Source organism: Notolabrus celidotus, chromosome 11 (genome assembly GCF_009762535.1).
Source record: "Notolabrus celidotus isolate fNotCel1 chromosome 11, fNotCel1.pri, whole genome shotgun sequence".
Taxonomy (NCBI): Eukaryota; Metazoa; Chordata; class Actinopteri; order Labriformes; family Labridae; genus Notolabrus; species Notolabrus celidotus.
This window is the reverse complement of record NC_048282.1, coordinates 34204316-34223851: the sequence shown is the minus strand read 5'-3', so window position 1 is coordinate 34223851 and position 19536 is coordinate 34204316. Positions and strand designations below refer to the sequence as shown.

At 42.6% G+C, this 19536-nt stretch overlaps 1 protein-coding gene across 4 annotated transcripts in view; it reads right to left on the bottom strand.

The window, feature by feature from the left end:
- Positions 1–19536, bottom strand: part of nckap5l (NCK-associated protein 5-like) — a 64823-nt gene that overhangs the window by 29264 nt on the left and 16023 nt on the right. The window contains exons 1-2 of one of the 4 annotated variants that reach the window (XM_034694974.1): positions 9047–9420; positions 2891–2975 (exon numbers count right to left, since the gene is read on the bottom strand). The exons of 1 other annotated variant lie outside the window; for it this stretch is intronic. The gene's annotated coding sequence lies outside the window, so the exon portion shown is untranslated. Of the gene's footprint in view, positions 1–2890; positions 2976–9046; positions 9421–19536 lie in introns of those variants that run through there. 2 more of the 4 variants (XM_034694972.1, XM_034694971.1) reach the window with 2 other exon arrangements.

Here is a 19536-nt window from a genome sequence, read left to right as displayed (position 1 = left end):
CAGTTTTTGCACTGGCACAGGGAGGAGTCTTTAGGAGTACTTTTCCCCGCCGTGGGATAGTAATCATCACGTCTACCTCTCTGAATCTGTATGACCTGAAACCCTGACAGATATCAAATACACGCAGCGTCACTCTGCTGATACCAGACGATCTAGACTGGTGTGGCATGAAGTATTCCTTCTCTCACACTCGATAGAATAACATTCATTCCCCAGATTTGTTTCCATGAATCAAATCTGCTTTAACCACAAACATTAAAGTGTCACACAGATGATGATGTTCAGTTTATCTGCTTAAAAAAAGAGACTCAACACGAGGCGCCAGTTTAGCTCAGCAGATAGATTGCCCGCTCAGAGAGGCTGCATCCCTCAAAATGTCGTCTCCTTGTTCGACTCCTGCCCTCAACCCTTTGCAGCATGCCATCCTCTCTCTGTTCTGTCTCTGAATAAAGGAATGAAAAGGCCCAGATAAAAGTCATCTTTATAAAAGCAACACAACAGAGAGGACTGAATCTAATGGGCTCAAAGGAAGGATGTTTGTGCAAAGTCACAGTTAGAGGAACCAACAAAAGAGACGAGCAAAGAGAGCTATGAAAAGCCTCGTGACACTCAGTCCAAGTCCTTGACTTCAACATATATCATAGCCAATCATAGTGCAGGATTTTAGGGTGGCCAATCAGATTACAAGGGGGCCCTCTAGGGATGTGAACAATTAATCAAGTATGGATTAATTGATTGTTAAGAAATTACTAGGACACTGTTTTTTGTTTGTATTTTCTATCATGTGGAACAAACATCATGTGGTCTCATATTTGGTTCAGCTATCAGGGAGGTGTTCGAAGTTTAAAACATGTTTTGATGTGAATCAGCTGACTGAAGGTGTTGACGCTCAGCTGGGGGCTGCAGCTGAGTGACAGGTCTCCATGAGCGCTTTTTTTCTCCACTGCCGGACTGATTCTGACCCGGTTCTGCTCCCGGCTGACACCTGACCACGTTCACATGCTTATTTTTCTCAATAAGAACGAGTAGACAGAAAACTGGACACTGTGAGTCTGAAACATGTTTCTGTTCAGTTCCCTTGTTGAAGTCTGAGCCTTCACTTTTATGACTGTGTGTCCGCAGAGATTATGAGCCTGCTCCACACGTTGATATTCAGCGTGTTTAACATTTTAAACACCTCAATACGATCCGTAGATATTCAATACTGTCAGTTATATACATTGTGTCGTGAAGGAAAATTTGATTCAGGGGAAAAACGCATTTTTCTTTGGCATTATTTTTGACATGGAAATCGATAATTGATCGTTAACATTTCCAAAATCGATCACAGAAAATACTTCAAATTTACATCCCCAGGGCCCACCCCTCTGGATTCGCCTCTGGTTGAAACAGGGATTTCAAATCCTCATTTCTTAGAACTCACACACTGAAGGGATAATTTTCAAAATGTGAGTCCACTCTTCTTTTGTTGAAAAAATAAATAAAATAAAAAGATGTCAGATAAAGAGAAATCCTGCATCATATGAAGATAATAACTGTTTTCAAAACCGGCTGCTACATACTACCGATGAAAGTAGTATCCAGTAGGTGTTGTAGTATGTGTTCTGCAGGATGCTGGGTCAGGCATCGCTGGATTTCCAGCTTCTGAAAGCGGAAGTAAACAACGACCAAGCTGATAGAGAAACTGCTTCTTTAGCATCACTTATGATTTAGAAAGTTAGGAAGTGGTTTATATGGAGTTTGATACTTTTCACAGCACCTAAAAACTGAGTTCCTCCCATTCTATACGGAAAAAAGAAGCGTAACGTTAACGCTGGGGATTGTGGGAAACAGTACGCAAGGCAGACTGCTCCGATGCATACTGAGAAATGTTCCTGAATCGTACGACATCCGGGGAGTTTTGACATACTGCAGATTTTGCTCTTGTTCACACACTACATACTGAATTTTGGTCAAATCAGTATAAAAGGCGGTTTTGAAAACAGCTAGAGTCATGGAAGACAGGAGGATAAAGAGAAAAGTCTTGTTGTGTTGGGTTGTGCGAAGGTTTCAGTAAGAGAGGTGAAATGTCTGTTGCGAAATGACAACAACTTCTTTTTAAAATAAAGAAATATTGATATCTTGCCAAAAAATAAGCATAAAATGTAATCTCTTCTTTGACGGTCAACACAAACTGGGTTACTCACTCTTGCCTTTACTGCTGAACTAATCACGTCAGGAGAGATGAGAGATGACAGAGAGGTACTCTAACTTATGAGGAAACTTGTTTTAGGTAAAGGTAGAGAGTTTGATTGATTTTGTCAAAACAGGACCGAGTGTTTGTGATAAATATCAGGATGAATATTGCTATAGCAGCGTTATTGTGAATTCATTTGACCGTGATAATCTTGAGGTGAAAATGTGAGATTGTGGCGGCGCTGCTTTGGAGTTGGTTTGTGAAGAGGCCGGATTTAGCCGGTCTAAGCTCTAATGCAGTCTGGAGCAGTCTCTGTTACATTAAAGTTGAAGTACAAAGCACAAAACGAAACAGTCATGAGTCGTGTCTGTGATGGTGATAATTATTTAAAACTTCCACTAGATTTTTTTTGACAGGATGAACAAAATATGACCAAAAAGTGAGGATTGGACATGTCACCTTGGAATCTGGTGCAGACGGCGTCAGACTGGAGCTGAAACGACACATCAACCGTTCCCAAACTACTGAGCATTCAAGAAGCCAACCAGCAAACTGAACGAGAGAGAGGAGACTTGCCGGTTGCAGGTCTGTGCTAAAGCTAAGATCTGCAGTTCAGCAGATAACTGTCAGTTTTCATCGATTCGTTAGAAGACACAAATTAAAACATTGCACCGTCTTCATCTCCAGCAACGACATCATCATGAAAGCACTCACCTGTGATTTCAGCTCTCTTATGATCCTTGAAGAGGAGTCTGTCTCCTGTCAGGCACCTCTGTCTCCCAACAACAACACCAGGGAGCTGAGGGAGAGAAAGCACAGAGACACATCTCAATAACTGAAGTGCTGCTGCTGCAGCCTGCTCCTCTCTGCACAGAAAAACTCCCTCCTCACATCTCTGCCAATCCTATTTGAGTCTTGAATCGTGGGACAGAAAAGGAGATTTGGCTGTGTGGGATGAGATCTTTAGACGCTGGATGGCAGGAGGTTTGGGAGCCGCTTGGTTTTGGGTGCTTTTTTAGACCAATGTCACCTCTGTGATGTTCTGCTGCGGCGGGCGGGCGAGGGCTGCAGCTTTCGCTCCGATGTGAGAGTGAAGGAGAAACCGAGAGGGGAGGAAGACACTGCATTGCCCTCGGGAGATACCAGCGCTCGGCAGACGCCAGCCATGCCAAGACCACAAGCCCCCACTCCTCTATCTCGCTGCGCTCCTCTCGTCTTTCCTTTCATCTCTGAGTCATTGTAAAGTGTAATGAAAGAAAGATGGATGAATAATTCAGCAGACACAGCGTTTAAGAACTCCTCTTTTATGTCTTTCTGATAACGCAGGACTTTACACACACACATGGAAGTTCTCCGTGTGATGTGGGCTTCCCTGTGAACATGTTTGCTTTCTACAGAGGTTTGATTAAAAAAGCTAAATGGGAGGCGGCGTCTGCTGACTCCGTCTCATCAGTGCAGATATGTTTAGCTGCAGCTTTCTCACAAGCGTCTCTCTGCGGGGGGGCACGGCCTGATCCTTTTAGATCTTGTCAAACTGAAATGGGATTAGAGGTGTTGAGCATCTGCCCGCTCAATCTGGTTTTTAATAGAGCGGGAGCAGGTGATCCGGTCTGACTGAGTCCACCTCGCTACACCTGAAGGAGCAGACCATGATCTGTGAGTCGTGTGAAGACGCAAAGAACCCCAACAAGGCAGATCACAGACCGGGGAATAAAAAGAACTGAAGAACCAGCGAGGATTCACTTTGGTTTTTTTAGATGTTGAGGAAGCGAGGAAACATGGAGGGGAGGTAGGTTTGTTGCAGAAGAGGAAGGAATCAAGGAATGAGGACACACTTTGGTTTTTTTAGATGCTGAGGAAGCGAGGAAACATGGAGGGAGGTAGGTTTGGTGCAGATGAGGATGAGGATGAGGAGATGAGGAAGGAATCAAGGAATGAGGACCCACTTTGGTTTTTTAAGATGCTGAGGAAGCGAGGAAACATTGAGGGAGGTAGGTTTTGTGCAGATGAGGAAGGAATCAAGGAATGAGGACACCCTTTGTTTTTTTAGATGCTGAGGAAGCAAGGAAACATGGAGGGGAGGTAGGTTTGGTGCAGATGAGGAAGGAATCAAGGAATGAGGACACCCTTTGTTTTTTTTAGATGCTGAGGAAGCGAGGAAACATTGAGGGGAGGTAGGTTTGGTGCAGATGAGGAAGGAATCAAGGAATGAGGACACACTTTGGTTTTTTTAGATGCTGAGGAAGCAAGGAAACATGGAGGGGAGGTAGGTTTGTTGCAGATGAGGAAGGAATCAAGGAATGAGGACACACTTTGGTTTTTAGATGCTGAGGAAGCGAGGAAACATGGAGGGAGGTAGGTTTGGTGCAGATGAGGATGAGGATGAGGAGATGAGGAAGGAATCAAGGAATGAGGACCCACTTTGGTTTTTTAAGATGCTGAGGAAGCGAGGAAACATTGAGGGAGGTAGGTTTTGTGCAGATGAGGAAGGAATCAAGGAATGAGGACACACTTTGGTTTTTTAAGATGCTGAGGAAGCAAGGAAACATGGAGGGGAGGTAGGTTTGGTGCAGATGAGGAAGGAATCAAGGAATGAGGACACACTTTGTTTTTTTTAGATGCTGAGGAAGCGAGGAAACATTGACGGAGGTAGGTTTGGTGCAGATGAGGATGAGGAGATGAGGAAGGAATCAAGGAATGAGGACCCACTTTGGTTTTTTAAGATGCTGAGGAAGCGAGGAAACATGGAGGGAGTTAGGTTTGGTTCAGATGAGGAAGGAATCAAGGAATGAGGACACACTTTGGTTTTTTAAGATGCTGAGGAAGCGAGGAAACATTGAGGGAGGTATGTTTGGTGCAGATGAGGAAGGAATCAAGGAATGAGGGCACACTTCGGGTTTTTTTTATGCTGAGGAAGTGAGGAAACATGGAGGGGAGATAGGTTTGGTGCAGATGAGGAAGGAATCAAGGAATGAGGACACACTTTGTTTTTTTTAGATGCTGAGGAAGCGAGGAAACATGGAGGGGAGGTAGGTGTGGTGCAGATGAGGATGAGGAGATGAGGAAGGAATCAAGGAATGAGGACAAACTTTGTTTTTTTAAGATGCTGAGGAAGCGAGGAAACATGGAGGGGAGGTAGGTTTGGTGCAGATGAGGAAGGAATCAAGGAATGAGGACACACACATGCAGAAAAAAAAATCAAAGGCGACTCAGCCGAAGGAGAAATGCACAAAAGCTTCTTAAATCATGTCAGTCGCACTCTTGGGGATTTGGCACAGGCAAGGCCCTCTCAGGATATGTCAAACACCACCCTTTCCATCTGCCAATCTGGTGCGGCGCAGATTGAAGTTCTTGCTGTGTAGGCAGCGTGAGGGGGCGGGAGATGTAAACAATGTGACAAAAACCTCAATCCGAACATGGAGGAATTAGACCAGATTGAGGAAGAGTGGATCTTTTTTGCAGTGAAGAGAGAAATGTAGGGCAAAAAGTCTGGTGTTTCTGCAGACGCACAGTTAGAGCTGATCGTCTGCTTCATTAATAAAGATGCAGATAGGAATCAAAGAGGGGGAGACGTGTGGGGGGAGACAGAATCAGGCTGCCGGGCTCCCTCGGTGCTGTTTCCTGTCTGATGTTTGGCTGTACACACCGAGACGAATCGTACACAAGCAATATTTGGGATGAAGAGCGGAGAGAGAGAGAGAGAAGGTGGGGGAGGGGATGGAGGAGGAGGATGGAGGAGGAGGGGAGCTTCCTTCTCCAAAAAAGGGCCTGAAAGGTTGGATGAGCGCCACGAACGTCTGAGAGCAATCAAAGTGAACGCAGGGATGCTTCTTCAAATCTGTGCCAGGCAACCTCCACACACCCGGAGGAAACACTCATTCAACGCTCACCGTGTTTTTGATCATCACAACGTTCAACTGCAAACATTTAAGCTGCACCATCCACCGCCACCCGCAGCAGTGTGTGCACACACACTCGGCAGATTTATGACACATTGTTTGTTGCAACCAAAACAAGCCGCCGCCATCATGGTGTGATGAAATGGAACCACGGCGATGGTGTTCTGAAATCAAACCTGCTTTAAGAGTCATCAGAGTCGTTTCATGTCATGCAACACACTCACATGTCAGACAGACGCTTCACTTTGACACAGATCTGCAGGAAAGAGAAGGAAGCGCGGCGAGAAGCGCCACAAAGGCTGCAGAACCAGGTTAAAGGGCCTCGTTTGGACTCAGAGGCACCATCAAAACAAGAAACAAAGCAGGAAAACATCACGTCAGCTGGCTCAGGTTAAAACAGATAACTCAGCTGAGTCACAGTCTTTGGCGTCTACAGTCCATTAACGTCACAATAAAACCACAGCACATGTGACCTCCTATTATCAATCATTAAAATCTCACACAATTAAAGGACCAGCTGTATTTGAACACGGAGTTGTTTCATTATTTCAGCTTTAAGAATGAATCTACAGTCCAGTTATTTAACAACTTAACCTCATAACCATGTGTCCCCTTTCTTTAAACTCCATTAAATCTTTAATGAAAGGACCCTAACACATCAGAATCACATAATGTGGTCTCTACAGTCACAGGACACACGGTCACTTCATGTCAGATTATTAAAAATTGTATACCAGTAAAAATCTGGATTATTTTTATATTAAAGGTTAGATTTTTTTGTTTTTTCAATTTTATGAATGATTTGGTGAATCGTATTGTATTGCAAAAAATTCTAAACTAGCCCTCTTTACTCACATTTATCATTTTTTTAGTGCATTCATGTAAAATCAAAGCAGACTCTTTTGTATTCAATCTCTATTACTTTTCTATTATTTTCATTTTAATTTGTTTTTATTTATTACTTTAACTTTGTTTATTTTCATTGTATTTTGTATTTATATATTAAGTATTTTTTAATTTTCTTTTTAGAACCATGGACTTTTCATTTTATTATTATTAATTATTTTATTGGTTAATTTAACTTGATTTCTTTTTAATTTATTAATTTATTCTTTTTAAATTCTTAATTCTATTTTTACTTTTCTCTTTCGATCTAATTATTTTTTATTATTCATTCATTTAAATGTATTTATTTTGTTGTATTTATTCATTTTGTATTTATTTATTCATATTTTTTTTAATTTCTAATCATTAATTTAGATTTTCTCTTTTGAACCATGGGCACTTTCATTTTTAATTTATTTTATGCATTAATTTAAATCTATTTCTTTTGTTTTATTTGTATTTATTCATTTTGTATTTGTCTATTCATTCTATTTTACATTTTCAATCATTCATTTCGACTTTTCCCTTCTGAACCATTGACTTAATTTACTTATTTATTTTTTATGACATATTTGTGAATGAGATCTTCCTCTGAGTCTAATGGCTTCATTGTTGTTCTGCTTTGTGTTGGCTGTTAAAAAAAAGCCCACTCAATCTGTTTCTCTTTACTTATTCAACACTAAAATCTCAAACAAGTAAAAAGATGATTATAGTGACACAGAATCACAGACAAGGCCACAACATGGAATAAGTGCAGAGCCAAGATATCATGTCAGCTGATGTTCAGAACCAACGTCCATATGTTGGGGTCTCTGCAGTCCATTAAAGCTCCATTAAATCTCACCTTACAGCTGACGTCACAAAGCTTTAATCTTATAGAAGTAGAATTATGTCTCAAGTGTCACAGAATCAACAACACAACAAAGAGCAGAGAAACACACAAATCACCACGTCACATCACATCGGATCAGGTTTTAAGATCCACTCATGTCAGAATCAAAAACACACAAACCTGATTCACCCGACTCGTATCTCACTAAAATGTCAAACAATATAAAATATGCATCTTCTGACATAAAACTGAGACTGGTCATAACAAGTATATAAGATTGCTGCTAAAAATACACCAAGTCAAACATATTTAATGAATCAAGGTTCACAGATTTATGAATGAAGCCCCCATTGTCTCACATTCAGGGGGTCTACAGTCCAGTCATGCCACAATAGACAAAACCTGTCCCTCACTGTAACATCTCTAACATCTTACTGAGTCAAATCTGCCTTTTTAGGACACATCACATCAAGAAAAAACAGCAGATTACACCTAAAATATATCCAGTTATGTGTTTCATTTTATTGGAATTTGAAAGAGTTGTAAATCCAGCCCCCGTTGACTCACATTTAAGGGTCTATACAGTCCTTTTCTGTCACAATAGACCCCCTAACACATGTTTTCACCCACTGTCACATGAGATCAATCACAAACAAGTAAAATCTCCTCTATTTGGATACAGAATCACATCCCAACAAGTAAACACAGCCAAAAAGTCCCAATAACAGCATATCAGCTGGGGAAATGAGGCAGTATTAGCTCTCATGATATGAGAAACTGTATCGTATCGTCAAACAGTTTCAAATCCAGCCCTCTTTCCTCACATCTTAGTGTCTCTGCAGCTCATTACTGTCACAATAGACCTCACAGAACACATCTCCTCCCACTGTCACCCTGTTCAGTCTCAAACAGGTAAAAAAACTGCTTCTTTTGGACACATATTTCCATCATAACATGTCAACACAGAGGAAAAGCTCCAGAGATATAATCATGTGAGCTGTGTGGATCAATCAGTTTATACAGCTAGTTCCCAAAGAGTCACAATGAGGTGTCTTGTGGAGTTAAATCCTGATTTCCTGTTATTGTATCCTCACTTAAACGTGAAGTGTAAACCAGCTTCATGTGGACGCAGAGTCACAACAAGCAAACACTGCAGAAAGCCCCACACGCAGCATGTCAGCTGTCTAAATCACACAGCATTTACAGGTTTTAAAAACCCCCTCCACCCCTTATCCACATTTTAGGTCAGCTCACCTTGATCCTCCAGCCAGCACATCTGAGATATCTCCTCCCAGCAGAGTGAAACGTAAAGGCACCAAAAGGGAAGAGCAGAAAAAGGAGAGACAGAGCGACAGAAAGGCCACAACCTTACATCTCTGTTTCCCGGCCGCAGAGGAGATTATTCCCTCCCCGTTCAAAGAGCCGACACCATGAGAGTGTGCCGAGGAAGCCGGTTTCCTCCACGCTACACGGCTAGAAGAGCAGGCCCGTCCTTGGGCATGTGCATTGTGTGTGTGTGTCTGTGCTGTCTGCAGAGGCTGCCATGTCTCCCATTGTTCCAGGGCGAGTGAGGCAGGCTTCCTACCCCGATAGACCCTGCCTACTACAACAGCTGTGGACCAGCCCCCACCTCACTGCCGCTCTCCTTCTCCCACTCCCCTCCTCCTCTTCCTCCTCCTCCTCCTCTTGCTACTACTCCTGCCTCTCTGCTGCTGCTGCTGCTGCTGCTAAACATTAACCCTGCAGCTGCCGGCTCAGGCCGTAAAGAGGTGGAGAGAGGGGAGGAGGGGGTTGTGTTTCAAAAAGAGAAAGAGCCCACCATGCAGCGGACAAAGGAAGGTAACAGAGACAGAGAGAGGATATCCGACAGCCCGGCTGAGCTGACAGGACTTCTGCACACGCAGAGACGTTCAGCCAGTGGCCTAGAAATAAAACAGGCTCTGGTGCTAAGAGGATTGTCTTTCTCAATCACAGCGGTAATAAGTGTTGGACTGAGGCCTGTAAGACCGCACTGAGGAAGAAGAGAAGTCACAGGGGAGCAGATTTCATTCAGAAGAGTCGACACAGAGCTGCAACTAAGCAGGATTGTTGTTATGACGTCTGTGATTGATCAGTTTGAGAGACAGAAACACACAGGGAGAAAGTTCTTATACAGAATCCAGAGGACTGAAGTGAATCACACAAGAGCTAGCTGCTAGTCTTTATGCAGATACTACATGAGAACACAGATCTAGAGGCGTGGGATTGGATTTTGGATCCCTAACAGAAGGAGTACTGTCATTAAAAGCTTTCTACTTCTTAATTTTGTGCCTGTGTTTGAGGTTTTTGCACCAAAACAAGTCCCTTATATGTGTCAGCTTACTCTGCAATAAACCTGACTCTGGTTCTGGTTTTAAAAGTGTCCTGATAAGCGTTAGTATAGAGCATCGTCCACCAGTGTTTCACCAAGCTTTAAAGGAGCAGTGGGTGACGTTAGCCGTGGTTTATCAGAGCAGATTCAGTAAAAAGGGAATACAGTGGCTGACAAATGGATGATGATACTTCTCATGCATCACACTACCTTCATGTCCTCTAGGTCCTCCTTCACTTCACCGACAGGAGAGGTGAGCAAAGGAGCGATTCAATCTGTCCGTTTGACAGTAGTAACAAAAGGGCTAAACAAAGGCCATGATGTAATCCTTGAAGCCATCAGCAGTCACATGACGTAAATCAAGATGTGATTAATGTCTCAATCCTCCCTTTGACATTGTCTCTGAGCTTCAACTCAGATCTTAATTCTCAGGTTTCAGAAAATGAAGCAATCAATCAATCTTTATTTATAAAGCGCCAAATCACAACAAACGTTATCTGAAGACTCTTTCCAAACAGAGCAGGTCTAGACCGTACTCTATGTTCTATTATTAACAAAGACCCAACACCAAGACCAGGATCAGATCCAGTCCCATCTTACAGACAGGACTCAGTCTGATCTCATCTTAATCCACCATGAGCAGAGCACTTTGCAGCATTTAGCAAGTTACAGTGGCAAGGACAAACTTCCTTTAATAGGCAGAAACCTCCAGCAGGACCAGACTCATGTTAGACACACATCTGCTGAGACCGTGTTGGAGAGAGGGATAGAGGGAGATGAAGAGAGAGAGAGATGATAGTGGTGAGATGTATAGTAGTAGTTGTAGCAGCTGGAGTCTGGCATGTCCACAGCAGCAGAGATCCAGAGGAACCTACGAGACAAGGGAGCTCAGGGACTCCAGAAAGGTCTAAGGTTAGGAACTTTAATGGGACAGGAAGATGATAGTTACAGCGGCAAGGACAAACTTCCTTTAACAGGCAGAAACCTTGAGGAGAACCAGACTCATGTTAGAGTGACATCTGCTGAGACCAAGTTGGAGTTGGGAACAGGGACAGAGGCCTTGTTTATGGAGTATGCATACCAGGCTAGTATTTGGCGGTTTGCCAGCAGAGATCCAGAGGAACCTACGAGACAAGGGAGCTCAGGGACTCCAGAAAGGTCTATGGTTAGGAACTTTAATGGGACAGGGAGAGGTAAAGTAAGTGGTAGGCAGACGGAGGAGAGTCAGTCTAAGCTTATAGCAGCATGCCTAAGAGCTGGTCCAAACCTGAGCCAGCTCTAACTATAAGTTTTATCAGAAAAGGAAAGTTTGAAGCCTTTTTTTTAAAGTGTAAAGTAAGTTACAGTGGGAAGGACAAACTTCCTTTAAGAGGCAGAAACCTCCAGCAGGACCAGACTCATGTTAGACCCACATCTGCTGAGACCGTGTTGGACAGAGGGATAGAGGGAGATGAAGAGAGAGAGAGATGATAGTAATAGTCAGTTTTAAAAGATGAGATCAGAAGATTTCTGGCACTAGAGGTTCAATCAGACACCACATGTACAGAGGCTACAGTCCTCGAGGCGAGTATCTCTGGTTCAAATCAGACTCTATTTTCCAACTCTGTCTGCTTCCTGTTCCATCAATGGCGGTATTAAAACCCAAACCTGAGAAATTGAAATCCCATCCTCCTCATCTCTGGATTTATTCAGGTCTCAGTCATCATTTTGGTTCCATCAACTACAATAAAGTCGAGATAGAAAAACAACTGAAACAATCCAAAGTCATCAGGACTCTGAGGAAACAGTCTGCATGCTGAGATGAAGCCGTCTGAGACAACTGAGCTGACTTTTTAAAGAGAATGAGAGCGACATCTTCAGACATTAATCTGCAGCTTCAGATGTTTTCACGCTAATCATTTCCTCCTTATTGATCCTCAAACGTGATTTATTCTGCTCGTCTTCGACCCATCTGGTTGCAAACTTGACTTTCTTTCAGGTTTCAGATTTCCGGTCGTATAAAAGGAAACATACGATCACGTTACGAGCTCTGAGAGATGACAGTTGGCACCTTTTACAGCTTAACAGTTACGAGACAAATCAATCATTCAGAGGTCGATGATCAGCTGCAGCCCTGGAGTGATATGTTAATTATTTCATCAATATATTGATGATTTGTCTGGGCTACAATCATTGGACATATTTTATGTGAAACTGAATCTTTGAGTGTTGGTTTTCCACAATAGAAACTGTTAGATGGAACATTTGTGTAAAAGACAAATTGATCATAAAAAGGTGAAAGGTCATGATCCAACTTTTCAAATCCAGACATGACTTATCTGAGTATCTTGTTTGTCCGAGCAGCAGCTCACAACCCAAACATTCAGCGTCTGTGAAGCTGGAGGCAGATTATCAGAGAGAATCTAAATATTTGCACACTAACCGTCTCCTCATTCACAGATAGCGGAGGACTTTCCCGTGGATGAGTGTTTCAGCGTGTTTCCACATCTCCGTGTCGTGTCTGAACTGGTCAGCAGTGTTTATGTTTTCTGTAATCCTGGCTCGGTGTCTCAGTGCGGCTCATCTCTGCAGGTTTTCACCCCGTGTGACTCATCGGCTCTCCTTGTTAATGAAGCCACATCATCCTCATCGCCCCCAGACATACCAGACACTAAACTGAGTCTGATGACAAAATGACTGGCTGCCACAGCAACAACAACAGGAGGAGGAAAACACGGGTTTCATGACTCCACTGTGGGAGAGTAATACGATAACAGGAGGTGGAAAACATCCCACTGCAAACATTCACATCTATACATGCACTCGTTTCATTTCTTCATCAGTTTGACCCCGATCCAACAGACAAGAGACCTGACCTCAATCGACTTTCCCCCAGCAGCACACTTCCTACAGTCAAAATGAAACGCCCCGGGCGCTCACATGAATGTCAGCGCTTTGAAGCTTTGTCATTCAGATTTGACCAAAAACAGTCGAGCCAGTTTGGCCGGTATACAAATGTCCCAGATTCACAGCAGAGTGTTCGTCTCTGTCTGACATGAGATCAGCGTTACAGACGAGCACACAGTGATGAACTCTCAAAGTGGAAAATGAGGGGAAACCCCAGATATGACTGAGCTGAAGGAAAAACCGCACAGGTCAGCGGGAATAAAAGGACAACAAAGAGAGGGAGAAACACAACAGACGCTGAGCTCCACATCAAAAATCAGCCAGATCAAAGAGCTGGTGTCCACTCAGGGTTTATCCTCTTATTACTCAACACATATGGACGCCGTGCCCAGTCTGTCCTCACCGCCAGGCCTCTAATCTGTGTCCACCTAGTGGCTGAAAACACAGAATCAGGCCTGTAACATCCCTGATTCCACACTATGAAGCTGGTTTATAAAACACATTCAAATATTCAGCTTTGGAAAAACTATTAGAGGCTCAAGAGGCGAGATTCAACTTTTTAGACCAACATCTTTTAATGTGAGAAATGTGATTTACTAAGAAGAAGAACAAGAAATGTTCTCTTTCTCTTAATCCCAAATTCTTCCCTTTGTTATTGAATATTTTTTACAAGTCTCGAAACAAAATTACAAACCGCAGATTCTACCGGAAAAGGATTGTACCAAATACAGGAAGTATTCGACTGATTGGTGGATTTTCAAAATAAAAGACGTCTGTAATATGAAAATTATGAGGGAGTTCATATATGTTTGACATTAACAACCCTGTTTCCACTTGAATATTTAGATTCACACTGATAAGAGAACACCTCAAAATGTGTCCCTATCAATCACAGCTATATCTGATTTGGAATTTCAAAATAAAAACCATTGGGAATTTAGCATTTTGGATAAATTCAATGTGAGATTATGAACAAAATCCCAGATTCCACAGAATTGTGTTGAACTATTAGTCTGAATTGCCACTGCCTTCCTATCTTTGCTTATTTTAACTCACTTTAAATGCTAATTTTAATGTAATTTTTATTATATTCTAATTTTCCTTTTCTTTTCTGTTTTATTATATTTGTGATTTTAATTGTGTTCTTTTATGCCTGTCTGAATGTTTCCAATGCTTTTAATGTTCTAATGTAAAGCACATTGAGTTACCCTCGTGTATGAAATGCGCTATACAAATAAAGCTGCCTTGCCTTGCCTTGAATTAAAAAGACTCAATGGAAACTGGGAATTTGTTCATAATCTCTGAAAATATTATTATTATTATAAATTAGAAAAAATCCAAATAAGTCTGGGTATTTTAATAATAATAATAATTCATAAGATTTGTATAGCCCTTTTCTATTTACTCAAAGTCACTTTACAGAAAGTGCTTAAAAATAAAAATTAGAAATATTTATCTTATTTTTATTTTATTAAAATATTCAGACTTATCGCTATCTGTTCTAATTTCATTTGGCTTTTATTTTGAAAGGACACATCAGAATGACCTGTGATTGGTAGGACAGTCCGCCAAAACAAACCGGATCACTGATTCTGATTTTGTAAATTTGTTTTCTTAAACGTACATTTGTTTTGGCCTTGGTGAAAGTTTTTTTGCTGATGTCATTTTGTTTTATAAAATGTAAAAATGTTTTCCAAAATGCAAATTTGTCTCCAGTGTTTCAACCTTTGTAAATTTGCATTGCATTCCCATCCACCGTACACGCACAACCAGGACCTTTAAACCTGCATTAATGGAGAGGTATCAGAGTGAGGGGTCTGCACACCTCCTCTTGAAGCAGTCAGGGGTTCAGAGCCTCACTCCAGAGCACCTCAGCAGCTCCCAGGAGGTGAACCAGCAGCTCTTCATATTTTGGCCGGTAACAGCCACCCTCTGGTTCTGGAGCCAAGCCCCTCCAGACGGAGCTACTGACACCCCGTCTGCACATTTAGCAGCCTGCATGAAAAGCTGGGAATGGATTCAGAGATTAAAAACTGCTCCAGTGTTAGAACGAGCGAAAAGGCTGCACAATTGTACTGTTATTGAGATAAATATGAATCAAAAGTCAGAATTTACTGCAATAAATGAGAGACCTTTTTATGTAAACCAGCTGTGTCTTCTCATTCAGGACTTTCTTAAACTAGGCGTGCTTTAGATGCAGCTTAACAATGTCTAAACAGCCATCCTCTGATTATTTTGTGTCTATTAAATGGTAAAAACATGCTTTTCTGCATTTCTTTAGGATTAAAGAGAGAGGTGATAACATGACAAAGCCTTTATGAAGAATCTAAGTACACGTCTGCATATTTCAGTCATATTGTGCATGCTGGTCTTGTTATTCAGACCTTAGAGGACCCTGTGTTGATGGCATCAGAGCAGACGTCACAGCAGAGCGGCACAGAAAGGGTTAACTCCTCACATCAGCTGAAGGATGAATGGAAGATGTCAGAGGACTGTCATACCTCTGCTGTTCGAGGCGTTTAAAGCACATAGACCTCTGTAGGGGATGAATGGGACATTGAGGGACTCGTTTCCCTTCTAAGAGGGTCAAAGGCTGAACAGGCCGACATGACCTGAATGAGAGCCGGTCACATGGTCCCCCCGGAGCGAACACAAGGGAACGAGGATAACTCTCTGTGCATAAAAGGCCTATTGTCGCCCTCTCTGACATCCACTCTCCCCCTGAAGAGAGGATCTCCTCTAACTGCTCAGAAAACTCAAAGTAATGCGGACATAAAGAGAGCCGGACGGCACAATGTGGAGGAGCTGTAAAAGCTAATGGAGGGAAACTTGCATGGAAACCAACCAGAGAAGAAGAGTGTCTCTGCAGGCTGAGCAGAGCAGGTCATGTGACTGGATTTTTAAATTCAATGCAAACATCATGCAAAGCAGTGTGGGTCACACCGACTGACACCTCTTTGACAAACAAGAGATTTACACACAAGTCCTGATGACATGAGGTGACAGGAAGTCCTCCAGCCCCCAGAAACAAAGAGCAGGACCATCCAGACAGACTAAAAAGCTACGAGATTAACTAATCAATCAACAATGGATCAATGGAGTTATCATCCACCATGAGACTGAAGCAATATTAAAAAACTCTGAGAAATTGTGCAAATGTTCCAGTTTTTAGACCTGTAAACTAAGCTGAAGTCTATAACCGGCAGATTAACTCATACCTTCAGTAATCGATGGTCTCAAGCAGCCGTAGTAAAGACACAGAAAGCCGCGGTCTGTTAGCAGATGGTCCACCATTACCGTTTTTTGGTCAGATGGCTGCTGAAGCGAGGAAACCGTCAGAGCTCTTCTGAATGAAAGTTGTAAATCAGACCGTGGGGGTACAAACCTCCCTTTGAGGGGCGGACAGTTTAATGGGCAGTAACGTGCACGGCTCCATGTGAGGACCAGGAGCTGAGCCACCTTCTTGAAGTGTGACACTGCTGGGGCCTGGAGGAGACGTTCAGGGTCTACAGCTGGAGCTTTAGAAACCCGGGTGGTGTCGGTGGAGCGGCCTCTCGCCTTCATTTGCATGAAGCTTCGGTTCAGTTAGACGCCAGTGAGCCGTCATCGTCAGAGGCTTTATTTAACCAGTGAAGAGGAAATGACCTCCGAGTACAGAGAGAGAATTCATTGATGACGAGATTGTATCTGGTTCCAGACTTTAAATATGAATATATTGAATGCATAACTTCCTTCTTTATTCTTAATTAAAGCACTCTTCAGTTCCAGACTGCTGAACAATAAAAGCAGTTGAAGCCTTCAATTTAAATCTGCAATAAAAACAGACAATGTGTGCAAACACTGGTAGCTCTGCCTGCTGTGACGTCTTTTCTTGAGTGTTTAATATATAAAAATAGAAAAACAGGAAGTTCATGTCCATGGAATCTTTACAACTAACCCTAAACCCAACTCTAACCCTAATCCAACCCTAACCCAACCCTAATCCATTCTAACCCTAATCCAACCCTAACATTGAACCCTAACCCTAATCCCACCCCAATCCAACCCTAATTCAATCCTAACCCTAACCCTAATCAAATCCTAACATTGAACCCTAACCCTAATCCCACCCCATCCAACCCTAACCCTAACCCAAACATTAACCTTAACTCTAACCCTAATCCAACCCTAACATTGAACCCTAACCCTAATCCCACCCCAATCCAACCCTAACCCTAATCCAAACATTAACCTTAACCCTTACCCAACCTTAACCCTAACCCAACCCTAACCCTAATCCAACCCTAACCCTAATCCAACCCTAACCCTAACCCAACCTTAACCCTAATCCAACCCTAACCCTAATCCAACCCTAACCCTAATCCAACCCTAACTCTTACATTGAACCCTAACCCTAATCCCACCCCAATCCAACCCTAACCCTAATCCAAACCATAACCTCAATTCTAACCCCAACCTTAATCCTAACCCAACCCCAACCCTATCCCCTATCCCAGAGGTCCCTAACCCCAACTCCTAATTTAAATCAACCCCAACCCTTGCCCATCACTAACCCAAGTTATCCAAATTAAAGTATTAATATTATGATGTAATTAAAAAAAGCAACATTAGAACAAACAAACCTCCTGATTGAAAATATTTCTAAGCAAACAAAAACACAATTTATTTTAATTCTCCTTTAGTTGTTTGAGCTTCTTTTGTGCTGATTTTTGAAGCTCTTGAGGTTTAATTATTTACAGAGAGAGCAGAGTGAAGAGGTGTTTCAGCGGATAGGTTACAGTATTTTTTGCATCCTGTCATGCCCTTTCTTCAAGTACCTTCAGATGCATCACACCAAATATTAAAATCTGCACAAACGAATGATTATGCAAGTTATGGAGCATTAATCAAGCTTTCACATTTATGATTTTACAGAGAGGGAAACTGCAGTGTGCACACGAGTCCATAGCTCCGCCGTTATCGTGCCTTTGTGCTTTCACACTGATCCCACTTCTGCGTTTTAATGCTGTCCCAGAGCGTCATGTCACATTACGTTATGGCTTTGCAAAGGCACAAAAGGTAAACACACAGCTGGAGCTCCACGTACACACACTCACACATCTAGTCTCACCTCTATAACGCCTCCATCACGACCTCAGACGCCTGAGCAGCAGTGGGATCACTCGGTCGTACCATCATGCCTCTGTGACATTCATATTGCATGTGTAAATATTGTGCCTTTAAGAGACAACATGAAAAGGTCTTGCTACGTCTGTTTGCATGTTGTCAACCAGTTTTATTGCAGAAATCTGAAAGGCAACGAAGCCTGGAGTCTTTCAGCTGCAGAACATATTTGGATTCCAGTGATGGGGTTTCTTATTCTGGGTCAATTTAAAGTCCAGACTCTGAGAACTATCTCCTCCAGACACCTGCTTGAGGTTTCACAGGGTTACAAAAAAGGAACTTGGGATGAAAGGAGTTCTGTGAAAATGTTCCACCACAAACATTTCATCACCTGATCGCGAGATGATCGTCAGGTTAGTGGCTGTTAAAGGAAACAATGACTGCAGCCCTCTGCGCACCTTTAGAGGTGACTTCTCTTTCATCTTATTCTCATTCCAGAGCTACACTCACCTTAATAAAATCCTCACATGCACACGGACTCAAAGTACGCAGCTTCATTCCAGCAATCATAAAAGCGCAGTAATGAAAACCATTTGTCGTGGCTGCTGTAAAAGCAGGTTTTCATACCATGAAAATACCTCAAAGAGAGAGAGAGAGAGGGAGGGAGAGAGAGAGAGAGAGAGAGAGAGGTGCTGTCCCCTGCCAACCAGACTACGAGCTCTGCCTCCAGACGGCCCGTGTTTCGTCCTGCTCCTCGCTGCATTTCCATGTGTGTCAGCAAACGTCTTTAATACCTGATCCTCAGTGAGTCATATTCGCACCAAACTGCTGAACCCTGACATGCCTGGAAAATATGCAGAGGCTGAACAAGACAAGCTTGGAGAGGCCAGACGAGTAAATCCAGGTCATACGCAGCGATTATGTCCGGTCCATAGAGCTGCTGTGAGAGCGTGAGCTAACTGTGAAACAAAAGACACCTAAAGGAGACGAATCGGAGGGGAAACAAGCAAACTGTGGGACAACAAAGGTTTCCTTTTTAGCCTCAGTACATCATCATGGTAACAGATCATAATGTTGACCTGTGAATCATGGAGCAAAACATGTCACTTTTCAAAATACTGACCTTTAAGTTTCCTGCCAAAACAAGAGAAGACCTCTGGGGACACCAAGAGACTTCCTGGTGAAGTATCTCTCAAACTGTTGGATGAGTAGACTTCAAATTTGGTAAAGCCATTTATGTTCCCCTCTGGATGAACTGGAGTCATTTAAGTGATATCTAAAGTTTTCTTTCAGCACCATAGCATGATCAAATTGTACCCAGTACTTTGGTGTATGACCTAAACCAGTCTGCACCAGATGAATTTGGTGTTTAGCATGAAGCTGAATGCACAAAACTTCTGAAAAT